The sequence below is a fragment of the Oryctolagus cuniculus genome, chromosome 11 (genome assembly GCF_964237555.1).
Source record: "Oryctolagus cuniculus chromosome 11, mOryCun1.1, whole genome shotgun sequence".
Lineage (NCBI taxonomy): Eukaryota > Metazoa > Chordata > Mammalia > Lagomorpha > Leporidae > Oryctolagus > Oryctolagus cuniculus.
In genome coordinates, this window is record NC_091442.1 from 28,229,062 (window position 1) to 28,243,686 (window position 14,625).

Consider the following 14,625-nt stretch of genomic DNA (forward strand, 5'->3'; position numbering starts at 1 on the left):
GGGCCTTCTCGGGGGCTCCTGCTCCCCATCTCAATGTTTATTTTGGCATTTGCCACAGGTACAACTTTGATATTTGTGTTAGCTCGAAACTCATGGCTCCCACTCCGTTTCCAACTCACTTACTTTTGTTTTGTCATGTCCTTGGATTTCCCATACCTCTCTGATGAAAGCCTAGGATCCTGTGTTGCCATAACCCTGGAGGAGGAAGTCATCCATTTAGAAGTAACTGTGGCCGGTGCCACGGCTCACTAGGCTAATCCTCCGCCTAGCGGCGCCGGCACACCGGGTTCTAGTCCCGGTTGGGGCGCCGGATTCTGTCCCAGTTGCCCCTCTTCCAGGCCGGCCCTCTGCTGTGGCCAGGGAGTGCAGTGGAGGATGGCCCAGGTGCTTGGGCCCTGCACCCCATGGGAGACCAGGAAAAGCACCTGGCTCCTGGCTCCTGCCATCGGATCAGCGCGGTGCGCCGGCCGCAGCGCGCCGGCCGCGCCGGCCATTGGGGGGTGAACCAACGGCAAAGGAAGACCTTTCTCTCTGTCTCTCTCTCTCACTGTCCACTCTGCTTGTCCAAAAAAAAAAAAAAAAAAGAAGTAACCGTGGAGGGAGGGGCTTGGAAGTTTGGCGTAGCTAGCAGTTAAGACACCAGTCTAGAGGCCAGCACAAATGTCACATTGAGACTGCTTCTAATTACCTTGCACATACACCCAGCAGTGGGATTTCTGGATCACAGGGTAGTCTATTTTTAAGTTTTTGAGGAACCATGATACAGTTTTCTGTATAGGTTACATGATTTTATAATTTGGCAGTCGCACTAATAGTGGGTAAATATTTCCACTTCTCCACGTGCTTTGCCGATGCTTGCTGTTATCTTGTTTTCAGTAGTAGTCGTCCTAATGTGTGCGAGGTGATGTGTGCTTGTAGTTTTGATTTTTTTTCTCTATTGATGTTGAGCGTTTGTGTACATAGCCACTGAAGTTCTTTTGTGCATTTTCTTTTTTTTTATTTTTTTATTTTTTGACAGGCAGAGTGGACAGTGAGAGAGAGAGACAGAGAGAAAGGTCTTCCTTTTGCCGTTGGTTCACCCTCCAATGGCCGCCACGGCTGGCGCACCACACTGATCCGAAGCCAGGAGCCAGGTACTTTTCCTGGTCTCCCATGGGGTGCAGGGCCCAAACACTTGGGCCATCCTCCACTGCACTCCCGGGCCACAGCAGAGAGCTGGCCTGGAAGAGGAGCAACCAGGACAGAATCCGGCACCCCGACCGGGACTAGAACCCGGTGTGCCAGCGCCGCAAGGCGGAGGATTAGCCTAGTGAGCCACGGCGCCGGCCCTCTTTTGTGCATTTTCAAGTCAAGTTACCTGGGGCTTTGTTGCTGATGTTGTGTTGCAGGAGTTCTTTATCTAGTCTAGACTGTAGCAGCATATCAGCTCTATGACTTGCAGCTGTTTTTTTCTATCCTACAGGTTCTTTTCCCTCTATTAATTGTGTCATTTTTATTGATGTTTAATTCAGATTAACCTAGGGGAAAATAAAATCTTTTGTAAAGTGAAAGTGCTTTGTAGACTGCACCTCGTTTGTTGTGTAAGCTGCACCAGCAGGAACACAACCAAAGGCAGCTTTACCCTTTACTAACTGCCTGTAAACCTGTTCTTCCAGGGGCCAGCGCCGTGGCTCACTTGGTTAACTTGCCCGGGAGTGCAGTGGAGGATGGCCCAAATGCTTGGGCCCCTATACCTGCACGGGAGACCAGGAAGAAGCTCCTGGCTCCTGGCTTTGGATCGGCGTAGCTCCAGCTGTAGCAGCCATTTGGGGGGTGAACCAATGGAAGGAAGACTTTTCTCTGTCTCTCCCTCTCACTGTCTGTAGTTTTACCTCTCAAATAAAAAAAAAAAAAATGCTCTCTCAGATCCCTCCTGTCTGTCCTGGATGGAATCATAGACTAATCCCTTAGCTTTTCCCATCACTCTCATAACATAAAAAAAAAAAAAAAAACCAACACCCTCTGGTCACTTTTAGGTACCCAGAGGGTCTAATGCTAACACATCCTCCCTCCTGGCTTGGTCCTGCCTTGGGTCTGCTCATGGGGAGGAGCTGGGAGAAGGGTCTCCCCCTTTCTCCACTCACCTTCACCCCCACTCTGACCTGTGGCTCTTTTTTTTTAAGATTTATTTATTTATTTGAAAGTCAGAGTTACACACAGAGAGAAGGAGAGGCAGAGAGAGAGAGAGAGAGAGAGAGAGAGGTCTTCCATCCACTGGTATACTCCCCAATTGGCAACAACGGCTGGAACTATGCCGATCCAAAGCCAGGAGCTTCTTCTGAGTCTCCCACACAGGTTCAGAGTCCCAAGGACTTGGGCCATCTTCTACTGCTTTCCCAGGCCATAGCAGAGAGCTGGGTCAGAAGTGGAGCAGCCAGGTCTTGAACCAGCACCCATATGGGATGTCGGCACTGCAGGTGGCAGCTTTACCCACTACGCCTCAGTGCTGGCCCCTGACCTGTGGTCTTGAGTCACCTCCATGGTTGAGGTGGGGGAAGGGAGGAGAGGTTCAAGGCAGGAAAGATGCCCCCGGCACCACACAGGGTGGTCTGGGACCCATGTCTCCTGCTGGGTGACTGGCCTTCTCTCTGGGTGCATGTCTGTAGGTCTTTCAGGTTCTTCCTCTGCACACGCCTTTACCATCTCTGCAGCTTCTACACTTAATTCTTCATTCACATCAAGAATTCTATAGGCCAGCGCTGTGGCACAGCGGGTTAACGCCCTGGCCTGAAGCACTGGCATCCTATATGGGCACCAGTTCTAGTCCCGGCTGCTGCTCTTCCGATCCAGCTCTCTGCTATGGCCTGGGAAAGCAGTAGAAGATGGCCCAAGTCCTTGGACCCCGGCACCCACATGGGAGACCTGGAGCAAGCTCCTGGCTCCTGGCTTTGGATCGGCGCAGCTCCAGCTGTTGCGGCCAATTGGGGAGTGAACCATCAGATGGAAGACCTCTCTCTCTCTCTCTGCCTTTCCTCTCTCTGTGTGTATTTCTGACTTTCAAATAAATAAATAAATCTTAAAAAAAAAAAAAAAAGAATTCCATAGATAGAAGTCTGGGGGCCTGGTCGGCGCCATGGCTCACTTGGCTAATCCTCCGCCAGCACCCCAGGTTCTAGTCCTGGTTGGGGTGCCAGATTCTGTCCCGGTTGCTCCTCTTCCAAGCCAGCTCTCTGCTGTGGCCCAGGAAGGCAGTGGAGGATGGCCCAAGTGCTTGGGCCCTGCACCCACATGGGAGACCAGGAGGAAGCACCTGGCTCCTGGCTTTGGATCTGCGTAGCGCACCAGCCGTAGTGGCCATTTGGGGGATGAACCAACAGAAAAGGAAGTCCTTTCTCTCTGTCTCTCGCTCTAACTCTGCCTGTCAAAAAAAATTTTAAAAAAAGTAGTAGTCTGGGGGCCTGTTAATTTGGGTGGAAAGAGTTCCATCTCTATCTTACATAGCTTATTTTGTAAAGGTTTATTTATTTGAAAGGCAGAGTGATGGGGGGGGGAGGGAGACAGAGAGAGAGATAAAGAGATCTTCCATTCATTGGTTTACTCCCCGAATGGCTACAGCGGCTGGAGATGAGCCAGGCTGAAACCAGGAGCCTGGAACTCCATCCAGGTCTTCCACAGGGGTGAAGGGGCCCAAATACTTGGGCTGGCTCCCCTGCTTTCCCAGGTGCATTAGCAGCAAGCCGAGTTGGAAACAAAGCAGCTGGGATTTGAACTGGCGCTCAGTCTGGGATGCCAGCGTCGCAGGTGGTAGCTTAGCCCACTGCACCACAGTGCCGGCCCCTTACATAACTTCTAGCTCAGGAGGACGTTAGCTGACCCTCCCTCAGCGTTTTCTTCACTGCTGGGAACTGGCAGCAGACCCTCGCCACAGCATCACTGCGCGTATTGCCACCAGAATAATTTCTATATCATAGTGGAGCTACGGCTAATATTCTGGAATCTCATTGTAGTGAAAACTGACTATAGTTGTTAAAACTACTGCTAGACTTTATTATTTAATAAATGAATAAAGGATCTGGATGAATGTCTTATAATTTGAAATATATTTTGATAACTGCATTTCAATATCATTGCTTTCTTTGTTATCCTTTTTCATTTTGCACATATGGAAATGTTATTCCCACAGTGGGCGAGTGGATCCCAGGACCCCTGAATGAGAGTCCCCCCCCACTCCCCGGTCAGTGCCTTTTCATGACAGTCACAGCTATCCCCCAAAGCTCAAATCTGGCTGCCTAGAACGAGGCGTGACCTTTGCCCCCATCGGCTCTGGAACAGTACCTGGTTCCTACGGCTGTCCCGCCAGCACCCGGTCCTGTTCAACTGCCCAGGATGAGCTCGCCTCCCCCAGCCTCCTGCTGCTGACCTCACGGGTCTGAGTACCACATGTTCTTGTTTTGGGGGATTCTTTTTTTTTTTTTTTTTTTTAAAGGCAGAGTTAGAATTCTTTTATGCACTGGTTCACTCTCCAAATGGCCACAACAGTCAAGGCTGGGCCAGGCCAAAGACAGGAACTTCTTCCAGGTCTTCTACATGGGTTCAAGGGACTCAAGCACTTGGGCCATCTTCTGCTGCTTTCCCAGGCTCATTAACAGGGAGCTGGATCGGAAGTGGAGCAGCCGGGACTCGAACCTGCACCCATATAGGATGCCAGCATTGCAGGGGGTGGCTTTATCTGCTATACCACAGCGCCAGCCCTCAAGGAGACTCTTGTCAACTGTTCCAGACAGTTCTTTTGACCCTCCCCAACTAGTCAGAAGCACCCCACACATCCCCCACTGAGAAAGGGGAGCTACCAGACCCTGAGAACACTACCCAGTCCTGAGCCTGCTTGTCACCCCATGACGAGAGAGAGCTGCAGGTCACAGACCCACCCCACCCCAGAGTGAGTCACCAGGTGGCCTTGGTGGTCCGGCAGCTACTCTGTCCCACCCAACCTGGAGCCACAGCCCAGACAGCATGGATCCATTTTCACGTCCTATTCCAGAAAGGTGAGTAGTGGTCAGCACTGTTTATAAACCAGCAGTCTCCGGGAAGCGGAGCTGAGACGGAGGCTCTTGTGCCAAGGATTGGCGGAGGGGGAAGCACACTCCAGAGAAGGCGAGAGAGGGAAGCAGGCGCTGAGCCAGAAACAGGGTCGAGCTGGAGTCTGGACAGCTCTGGAGCCTGTGTCCCGCCCAGTTGGCAAGGGGCTGACCTCCTGCGCCTCTTTGAGATGCTGCAGGTGAGCATCCCTGCCTGCAGAGGGCAGTGTGGTCCAGTGGGCTGCATGGTTGGAGTGAATGCAGTGACCGAGTGGACGTAGCTTGGGGGCTGAAAATGCAGATTTATTCCCTCACAGTTCTGGATGGTAGAAATCCAAAATCAGGGTGCTGGCAGGAAGAAGTTCCACCCGGAAGCTCTGGGCGAGAATCCTCCCGTGCGTGGCTTCCATGGCTGCCGTCACACCCTGCACGGTGTCACTCCAACCTCTGCCTTTGGCGTCTCAGGGCCACCCCCATCCCTGCTTCTGTCTAGTCTCCCTCTGCCTTGTTGTTGCAAGGACACTTGTCACTGAATTTACAGCCCATTCAGATAATCCAGCTTGATACCATCTCTTGATCTTTACCTTGATTTACATCTGCAAAGCTCCGTGTGCAAATCGGGTCACACTCTCAGGTTCTGGGACAGGGACAGGCCCTTGTCCATTGGATGGAAGGGAGCCATGGTTCAGTCCACTACCCCCAGTGAAGAGGATGGAGGTCAGGCACAGGTAATCCTCCAGCCTGTGAACACCTGATCCATGTCCCCTTGGCTGTCGGAGAGAAGCGCCGTGCTGTGTGGGCGCCAAGGCTGGTCTGGTCACTAGGGGCTTGCAGGGGCTCGTGGCGCATTCAGCTCTCCCGTACACCCACCGCCTTATACACCGTCCTCCGAGCCAGGGCTCCAGTCTTCCTGTCCATTTCCTCTTCCTCTACCCAGCCCTGCCACTTGGTGGCACTGTCAGAGCTCAGGCAATCAGTATAACAGGCCCTCAAATTCAGGGGCGCAAGAATATCCTTACTTCTCTCTCACAAAGCACTGCTGGTGGCTCCTCTTCCTCACAAAGTCTCCCAGACCCAGCTGTCCCATCTGCCGCTGTCCCCCAAGGGCACGCCGTCATCAGCACAGCACAAGCAGGTTCACAGACACCAGAGGTGGAGAGAAGTCTTGGGCAGCTTCCTTATAAAGACATCCTCAAGGTCACACGTCGCTTCTGCTTGTGACGTGGGCCAGGATGTAGTCACAGGGCCACACCTTGCTGCAAGGGAGCCTGGCAAAGGCAGGCTCTACCTGGGCATCCCTGAACCCCGGCAAAACTCGGATATTCTGCCAGGAAAAGGAAGGAAGGAAGTTAGGCAAGGGGGACAGTGAGTGCTCTCTGCCACAGAAACCCACTGTCTGGCCCCTCTCACTGTCTTTTGGTGAACAAAGCAAGTTTTCCTTTATCCGTGGCTGCTGGAGGCCACTTCCTCTTGACCAAGGCTCTCTAACCCGTGGGACCCCCCTTAGACGTGGGAGCTGGAGTTCAGCATTATGGCCCGATGGGTAAGCTAGTTGCAGTCCTGGCTGCTCCGCTTCTGACCCAGCTTCCTGCCAATACTCCTGGAAGGCAGCAAAGACGGCCCAAGCACCTCCCATGTGGGAGACCTGGCTGGAGCTCCTGGCTGTTGCCGCTACTTGGGGAGTGAACCAGCGGATGAAGATTGAGCTCTCTCTTCTACCTGGCCTCTGTCACTCTGCCTTTCAAATGAATAAATAATTTTTTTAATAGAAGAGAGAGGTGGAGAAGAAGCCGGGCCTCCATCTGCCTGTGACTCGAGGGGCCTGTGTTTCTGGGGATGTGAAGGTGGCTACATAGGAACGAAGCGAGGGCCAGGAGGCAGCCGTCTGGCAGCTTTCCACGACCTCCCACCAGCTGCTGCACCCTGCGCGGGGCTTCAGCACACGGAGTGCGCAGTTCTCTGCTAATGGCCTGATCAGAACTGGAGTCCGCTTATATACCAAGTTTCTCCACGGCCATCAGCCTGGAAGCATCGGTCTGTGCTACTATGGTGGAATTTTTTATGACAGATATTTTTAGATATTATTGACATACCCCCAGATTCATTCTTTAAAGGTGTATGATTAGGGGCCGGCGCCGCGGCTCACTAGGCTAATCCTCCGCCTTGCGGCGCCGGCACACCGGGTTCTAGTCCCGGTCGGGGCACCGGATTCTGTCCCGGTTGCCCCTCTTCCAGGCCAGCCCTCTGCTGTGGCCAGGGAGTGCAGTGGAGGATGGCCCAGGTGCTTGGGCCCTGCACCCCATGGGAGACCAGGATAAGCACCTGGCTCCTGGCTCCTGCCATCGGATCAGCGCGGTGCGCCGGCCGCAGCGCGCCGGCCGCGGCGGCCATTGGAGGGTGAACCAACGGCAAAGGAAGACCTTTCTCTCTGTCTCTCTCTCTCTCACTGTCCACTCTGCCTGTCAAAAAAAAAAAAAAAAAAAAAGGTGTATGATTAGGTGGGCTTTAATATATTCATAAAATTATGCAACATCAGCTCTGTTTAACTGTAGGATAATTCAGCACCCCCAAAAGAAACTCCATATCCACTAACATTACTCCTCATCCTCCTCTCTAGCCCCCAGTAACCACTGATCTACTTTATGTCTGTATGGATTTATTTATTCTGCACATTTCGTATAAATGGAATCATTCATGGTCTTTCATTTCTTAAAGATTTTATTTATTTAGTTCAGATGTAGAGTTACAAAGAGAGGTAGAGACAGAGAGAGAGGTCTTCCATCTGCTGGTTCACTCCCCAGATGGATGCAACAGCTGGAGCTGCGCCAATCTGAAGGCAGGAGCCAGGCGCTTCTTCCGGGTCTCCCAGGTGGGTGCAGGGGCCCAAGGACTTGGGCCATCTTCCACTGCTTTCCCAGGCCATAGCAAAGAGCTGGATTGGAAGAGGAACAGCCGGGACACGAACCAGCGCCCATATGGAATGCCGGTGCCTCAGGTGGAGGCTTAGCCTACTATGCTACAGTGCCAGCCCCTAGTACATGGTCTTTTTTTTTTTTTTTTTAACATGGTCTTTCTTTCTTTATTTCTTTTTCTTTTTTTTTTAACTTTATTTTTATTTATTTGAAAGAGTTACAGAGAGAGGTAGAGACAGAGAGAGAGGTCTTCCATCCGATGGTTCACTCCCCAATTGGCCGCAACAGCTGGAGCTGCGCCGATCCAAAGCCAGGAGCCAGGAGCTTCTTCCAGGTCTCCCACATGGGTGCAGGGGCCCAAGGACTTGGGCCATCTTCTACTGCTTCCCCAGGCCACAGCAGAGAGCTGGATTGGAAGATGAGCAGCTGGGACTTGAATTGGGGCCCATATGGGATGCCGGCGCTTCAGGCCAGGGCTTTAACCTGCTGCACCACAGCACCGGCCCCAACATGGTCTTTCTAATTGGCTTCTTTCAGTGTAATGTTTTCAAGGGTCATACATGTTATGTATGCCAATTTTTCATTCCATTTATTGCCAATTCATTGTGAGGAGATAAACTGTTTCTTATCCATTCATCAGTTGTGTATATGTGGGTTTTTTCTACTTTTTTACTATAACAAATAATGTTGCTGGGAATATTCATGTACACAGCTCTGTGCAGACAAGTAGTTTTCCCTCTCTTGGGTGTACACCTGTAAGGTGACTTGCTGCATTACGTGGTAACAGTGGTTCATTATTTTGTGGCAATGTCAAACTGATGACAAATGATGTTGTACGTCTTTTCACGTGCTTATCTGCCTTGTGTATGTGTTCTCTGGAGAATGTTCAAATCCTTTACCTATTTTCTTTTTTATTTTTTAAAGATTGATTTATGTATTTGAAAGTCAGAGTTACACACAGAAAAAAGGAGAGGCAGAGATAGACAGAGGTCTTCCATCTGCTGGTTCCTCTGGGTCTTCCCACGCGGGTGCAGGGGCCCAAGGACTTGGGCCATCTTCTACTGCTTTCCCAGTCCATAGCAGAGAGCTGGATGGGAAGTGGAGCAGCTGGGACTTGAACTGGCACCTATATGGGATGCCAGCATTGCAGGCATATTTCACAGCATGGGCTCCTCTATCCACTATTGAAAGTAGGGTATTGAAGTTGCCAACTATTATTGCTGAATTATCTGTTTCTTCCTTCAGTTCTGTAAGTTTTTACTTAATGTATTTGGGGTATATTGGAGCTTTCTTATTAGGTGCATGTGTTTATTATTTCTTTCTGATGATTTTTTCATTTTAAAATGCCCTCCTTTGTGTCTCTTAATGTGTTTCACAGCATATTTTATTTGATGTTAGTATAGCCACTCCAACTCCCTTTTGATTAGAGTTTTATGATACATATTTTGCCATTCTTTAATTTTTAACCTATTTGTACCTAAAATGTCTCAAATAGTATTGCTTTGGGGGCTGGGTCATGTTTTTTTTTTTTTTTTCTGTTATTCTTTGTATTTATTCATTTATTTTATTTGAAAGGCAGGGAAAGTGGCAGACAGAGATTCAGACAGACATATCTGCCATCTTCTGATTCACCCCTCTTCCACCCTGTGCCCACAGCAGCTAGAGCTGGGCCAGACTAGAGCCAGGATCTCAGAACTCAGTCTGGGTCTTCCATCCGGGTGGCAGGGACCCAACTCCTTGAGCCATCTCCTGTTGCCTCCTAGGGAGCCCATTAAAAGGAATCTAGAGTTGGGAGCAGAAGCAGACAGTAAGCCTAAACCCTTCTGTATGGGATGCGGCATCACAGGTGGGACCTTCACCACTATGCCACGTGCCCACCCCCATGCTGTCTTCTTTAATCCATTCTGCTAATCTCTGACTTTTAATTGGGAATTTAATCCATTTATATTTAATGTAATTAATAAAGCAGGACTATGTCTGCTTTTTCATGTGTTTTCTTTTTTGCTGTTCCTCCAGTTCTTCATTAATGCCTTTTTTGTGTTAAGTGGATATTTTCCAGTGTGTTATTTTAATTCCATTGTTGCTATGGATTTTTCAGTTATTTTCTTGGTGGCTGCCCCAAGGGTTATAATTAACATTTAGTTTAAAACAATCTAAGGCCGGCGCCGCGGCTCAATAGGCTAATCCTCCGCCTAGCGGCGCCGGCACACCAAGTTCTAGTCCCGGTTGGGGCGCCAGATTCTGTCCCGGTTGCCCCTCTTCCAGGCCAGCTCTCTGCTGTGACCCGGGAGTGCAGTGGAGGATGGCCCAGGTGCTTGGGCCCTGCACCCCATGGGAGACCAGGATAAGCACCTGGCTCCTGCCATCGGATCAGCGCGGTGTGCCGGCCGCAGTGCGCTGGCCGCGGCGGCCATTGGAGGGTGAACCAACGGCAAAGGAAGACCTTTCTCTCTGTCTCTCTCTCTCACTGTCCACTCTGCCTGTCAAAAAAAAAAAAAAAAAAAAACAATCTAATTGAGATCAGCATGAAGTTAATGTCATAGTATACAAAAACAGTGCTCCAGTATACCTCCAGGCCCTCTCTCCCCCATCAGTCACTCGTTGTCAATCATATTATGTCTTTACACGTGATCACCATAAATGCAGTTTTATAATTATTGCTTCATCCAGTTGCCTTTTCTTTATAAACCTTAATTTTAGAGAGGTTTTAGTTTTAAAGCAAAATTGAGTGGGAAATACACAGTTCTCCTATATCCCTTGGCCCAGTTATCTTTAAAATTAGATAAATAAACAAAATAATTACAAAAATGCATTTATACTTTTCTTTCTATTTACCAGTATGGCGTTCCCAGTGCTCTTACTTCTTTGTGTGAATTCACTGTCCTCTCTTTCATGCTGAAGGACGACCTTTAGTGGTTTTTTGTTGGACAGATCTGTTAGTGATGAATCCTCTCAGTTTTGTTTATCTGAAAATGTCTCAACATCTTTGTGGGTTTTTATGTATTTTTTAAAGATTTATTTATTTATTTAAAAGGCAGAGTTACAGAGAGGCACAGAGAGAGAGAGAGACAGAGAGACAGAGAGATCTTCCATCCACTGGTTCACTCCCCAGTTAGCTGCACCGATCTGAAGCTAGGAGCCAGTAGCTGCTTCTGGGTCTCCCAGACAGGTACAGGGGCCCAAGGACTTGGGCCATCTTCTGCTATCCCAGGCCATAGCAGAGAGCTGGATCGGAAGTGGAGCAGCCAGAACTCAAACTGGCACCCATGTGGGATGCTGACACTGCAGCTGGCAGCTTTACCTGCTATGCCACAGCACCGGCCCCTTGTTTTTTTATTTTTTAATAATATTTTTATTTGTTTGTTTGAAAGGGAGAGTTACAGAGAAGCAGAGGGAAGGGGAGGGATGGAGAGAAGGAAAGAGAGAGAGAGGGAGAGAGAGAGATCAGTGTTCCATCCACTGGTTCACTCCCCAAATGGCCGCAACTGCCAGAGCTGAGCTGATCAGGAGCCAGGAGCTTCATCTGGGTCTCCCACATGGGTGCAGGGTTCCAAGGACTTGGCCATCTTCTGCTGCTTTCCCAGGCCATAGCAGAGGTGGATCGAAGGTAGAGCAGCCAGGACTCCAACTGGCGCCCATATGGGCTGCCGGTGCTGTAGGTGGTGGCCTAACTTGCTTTGCTACAACAGTGGCCCCATGGGCTCCATTTTCTGATGAAAAATGAAGTAAGATGTTAATCTTATTAGAGATCTCTTATTTGTGGTGAGTTACTTCTCTCATTGCATTGCAGATTCTTTGTCTTTGAATTCTGACAGTTTGAGTATGATGTGTCTTTGCGTGGATCTTTTTAAAACAAGCTTTCTTTATTTGTTTATTTATTTAGTTTGAAAAAGAGTTAGAAAAGAGAGAGAAAGAGAGGGATCTTCATCAGCTGACTCACTCCCCAGATGGCTCCAACAGCCAGCATCGAGCCAAGCCAAAGCCAGGAGCCAGGAGCTCCATCCGGGTCTCCCACCTGGGCCATCCTCCACTGCTTTTCCTAGGCCATTAGCAGGGAACCGGATTGGAAGCAGAGCAGCAGGACATGAACCAGCACTCACGTGGGACCCAGTACACAGCACCAGCCCCAGCCATTATTTCTTTAAACACCCTTTCTGCCCCTTTCCCTTTCTCCTGTCCTCCTCAGATTCCCATTACGCATAGACTGGGCTTGGTGCTGTCCCACAGGCCTCTTGGGCTCTGCTGCTTTTTCATTGTTTTTCTTCCTGTTCCTGAACTAGATGATCTCAGGGGGCCTGTATGCAAGATCACTGATTTATTTTTATTTTCTCCTTCCAGTTGAGACATGCCATTGAGTTCCCCTAGGAATTTTTTGTTTCAGTTAATGTCCTTTTCAACTCCACAGTTTCTATTGTTTTTACAGTCTGTGCCTCTTTAGTGGTGTTCCCTGTTTTGGTGAGATAATTTCATATTTGTCTTGAGTGCTTTATTTCTCCATTTCTGTGAATGCATGTGTAATAGCTGACTGTCGTCTAGAATGTCTAACATCCGGGCTTCCTCAGGGCCACTTCCCTTTGACGGCTTTATTTCCTAAGTGTGGACCTTACTTTCCTCTTACTTCGCATCTATCATAACTATTTGCCGAAAACTGGATATTTTGAAACTATAACGCAATACTTCTAGGAGTCCTACGTCAGATCCTCTCTCCTAATGGCGGTAGTGGTTGCCGTTGTTTGTTTAGTGACTTTCCTGGACTAACCCTTAACAGCAGGCATTTCCTGGCCTTTCCTTCAGTGCTTTGTACCTGTGAGTCTTCCTTGCTTTGCTGAAAGGCTTAGCAAAAAAAAAAGAAAAAAAAATTAATAAAGATTTATTTATTTATTTGAAAGGCACAGACGAGAGAGAGAGAGAAAGGTCTTCTATCTGCTGGCTCACTCCCCAGATGGCTGCAATGGCTTGAGCTGCACCAATCCAAAGCCAGGAGCTTCTTCCAGGTCTCCCACACAGGTGCAGGGGACCAAGCACTTGGGCCATCTTCTCCTGCTTTCCCAGGCCATGGCAGAGAGCTGGATTGGAAGTGGAGCAGCCGGGACTTGAACTGGCGCTGCAGGTGGCAGCTTTACCTGCTATACCACAGCACCAGCCCTCTGCATGTGTTTTGGTACAAGTTCTCAGTGCTTTATTTATTCTATTTTTTGTGTCTAATATATTTATACTTATGTTTTTCAGATAAGTTCACAAGAAAATCAATTCATATCAGAGAATATAGACCAAATTATAAGAAAATATGGTAGGCAGGATTAAAAAATAATAAAGTGTTGTAATAAATGTGCCAACAATGCAGTTCCTCCATTTGTATTTGTATGGGTGACATACTTATTCAGCTATGACAGGGATTGAAACTCATGGCTAAAGTAAAACATAAAAAGACGAAGGAGACTTCCTTTACTTAATAAAGGGCATCTACATGCCAGCGCCGCGGCTCACTAGGTTAATCCTTCACCTGCGGCGCCGGCACCCCGGGTTCTAGTCCCGGTTGGGGCGCCGGATTCTGTCCTGGTTGCCCCTCTTCCAGGCCAGCTCTCTGCTGTGGCCAGGGAGTGCAGTGGAGGATGGCCCAAGTGCTTGGGCCCTGCACCCACATGGGAGACCAGGAGAAGCACCTGGCTCCTGGCTTCGGATCAGCGCAGCGCGCCGGCCATAGCACACCAGCTGTGGTGGCCATTTTGGGGTGAACCAACAGAAGGAAGGCCTCTCTCTCTCTCTCTCTCACTGTCTAACTCTGCCTGTCAAAAAAATAAATTTAAAAAAAGGGCATCTACAAAAAGCCTATATCTATTTCTTCCTTAATAGCAATCGTCTGCATGATTTCCCAGTGTAATCAGGACTAAGGCTGTGATGGCTGCTTTCTGTAGTACTATTCAAACACTATACACTAACCTTCAAAACTACTATCCATAATAGAAAACAAAAGTTTGATAAATAGGCGTTACAAATTTTAAAACTTCTGATATGAAAGAGTTAGAAATGAGCTGATTGGTACAAGATGCCATTGAGAACATGAAACACTGTTCCCACACTCGTACTGCAAGCACAGGTTTCTGACCAAGACCCATCTGGCAACTGCCCTGGAGGGCCCAGAGCCTCCCTGCTGGGTCAGTGCTGAGGTGGAGCCAGGGTCTGCCCTTAGCCCCACACTTGTGCCCACCCCCTTGCCACAGCTGGGAGCATTTGCGGGAGGGAGAAGCAAAGGGGGTTCAAGAGCAATTGCCCCATCTGTCCTGGTGGCCACATGGCCTGAGATGCCAGTCATAAAGATAGGGGTTCCCAAGGACCCCTAATGTACAGCAAGGACTTCTGGGAAGACCCCTGGACAGATGAACCCAAGTTTGGGACAGAAGTGCTCCCTGCCACGCACTTGAGCCCAGGGTGGAGCAGCGGGCAATGGCCCAGAGGAAACTGGAGGAGGAGAGAGGGAGTGTGGCCATGAGGAGGCCTCGGGACCCTGTTGGGTGGAGTGATCGGGGCTGTGAATGCACCGTCTGCAGCTTGAGTGAGGGGTTGTCCCAGGTGGGGGGGCTCCAGCCAACCTGGGACATGAGATCCTGGGTTTGCAAATTCGTGAAATGGAGCTGACAACACCCCTGTTTGGGATG

General features: G+C 49.5%; 1 protein-coding gene across 4 annotated transcripts in view; it reads left to right on the plus strand.

Annotated features, from left to right (window-relative positions):
* The window catches only part of EBF4 (EBF family member 4), a 70,741-nt gene that overhangs the window by 37,006 nt on the left and 19,110 nt on the right, over window positions 1-14,625 (plus strand). The window lies entirely within an intron of this gene.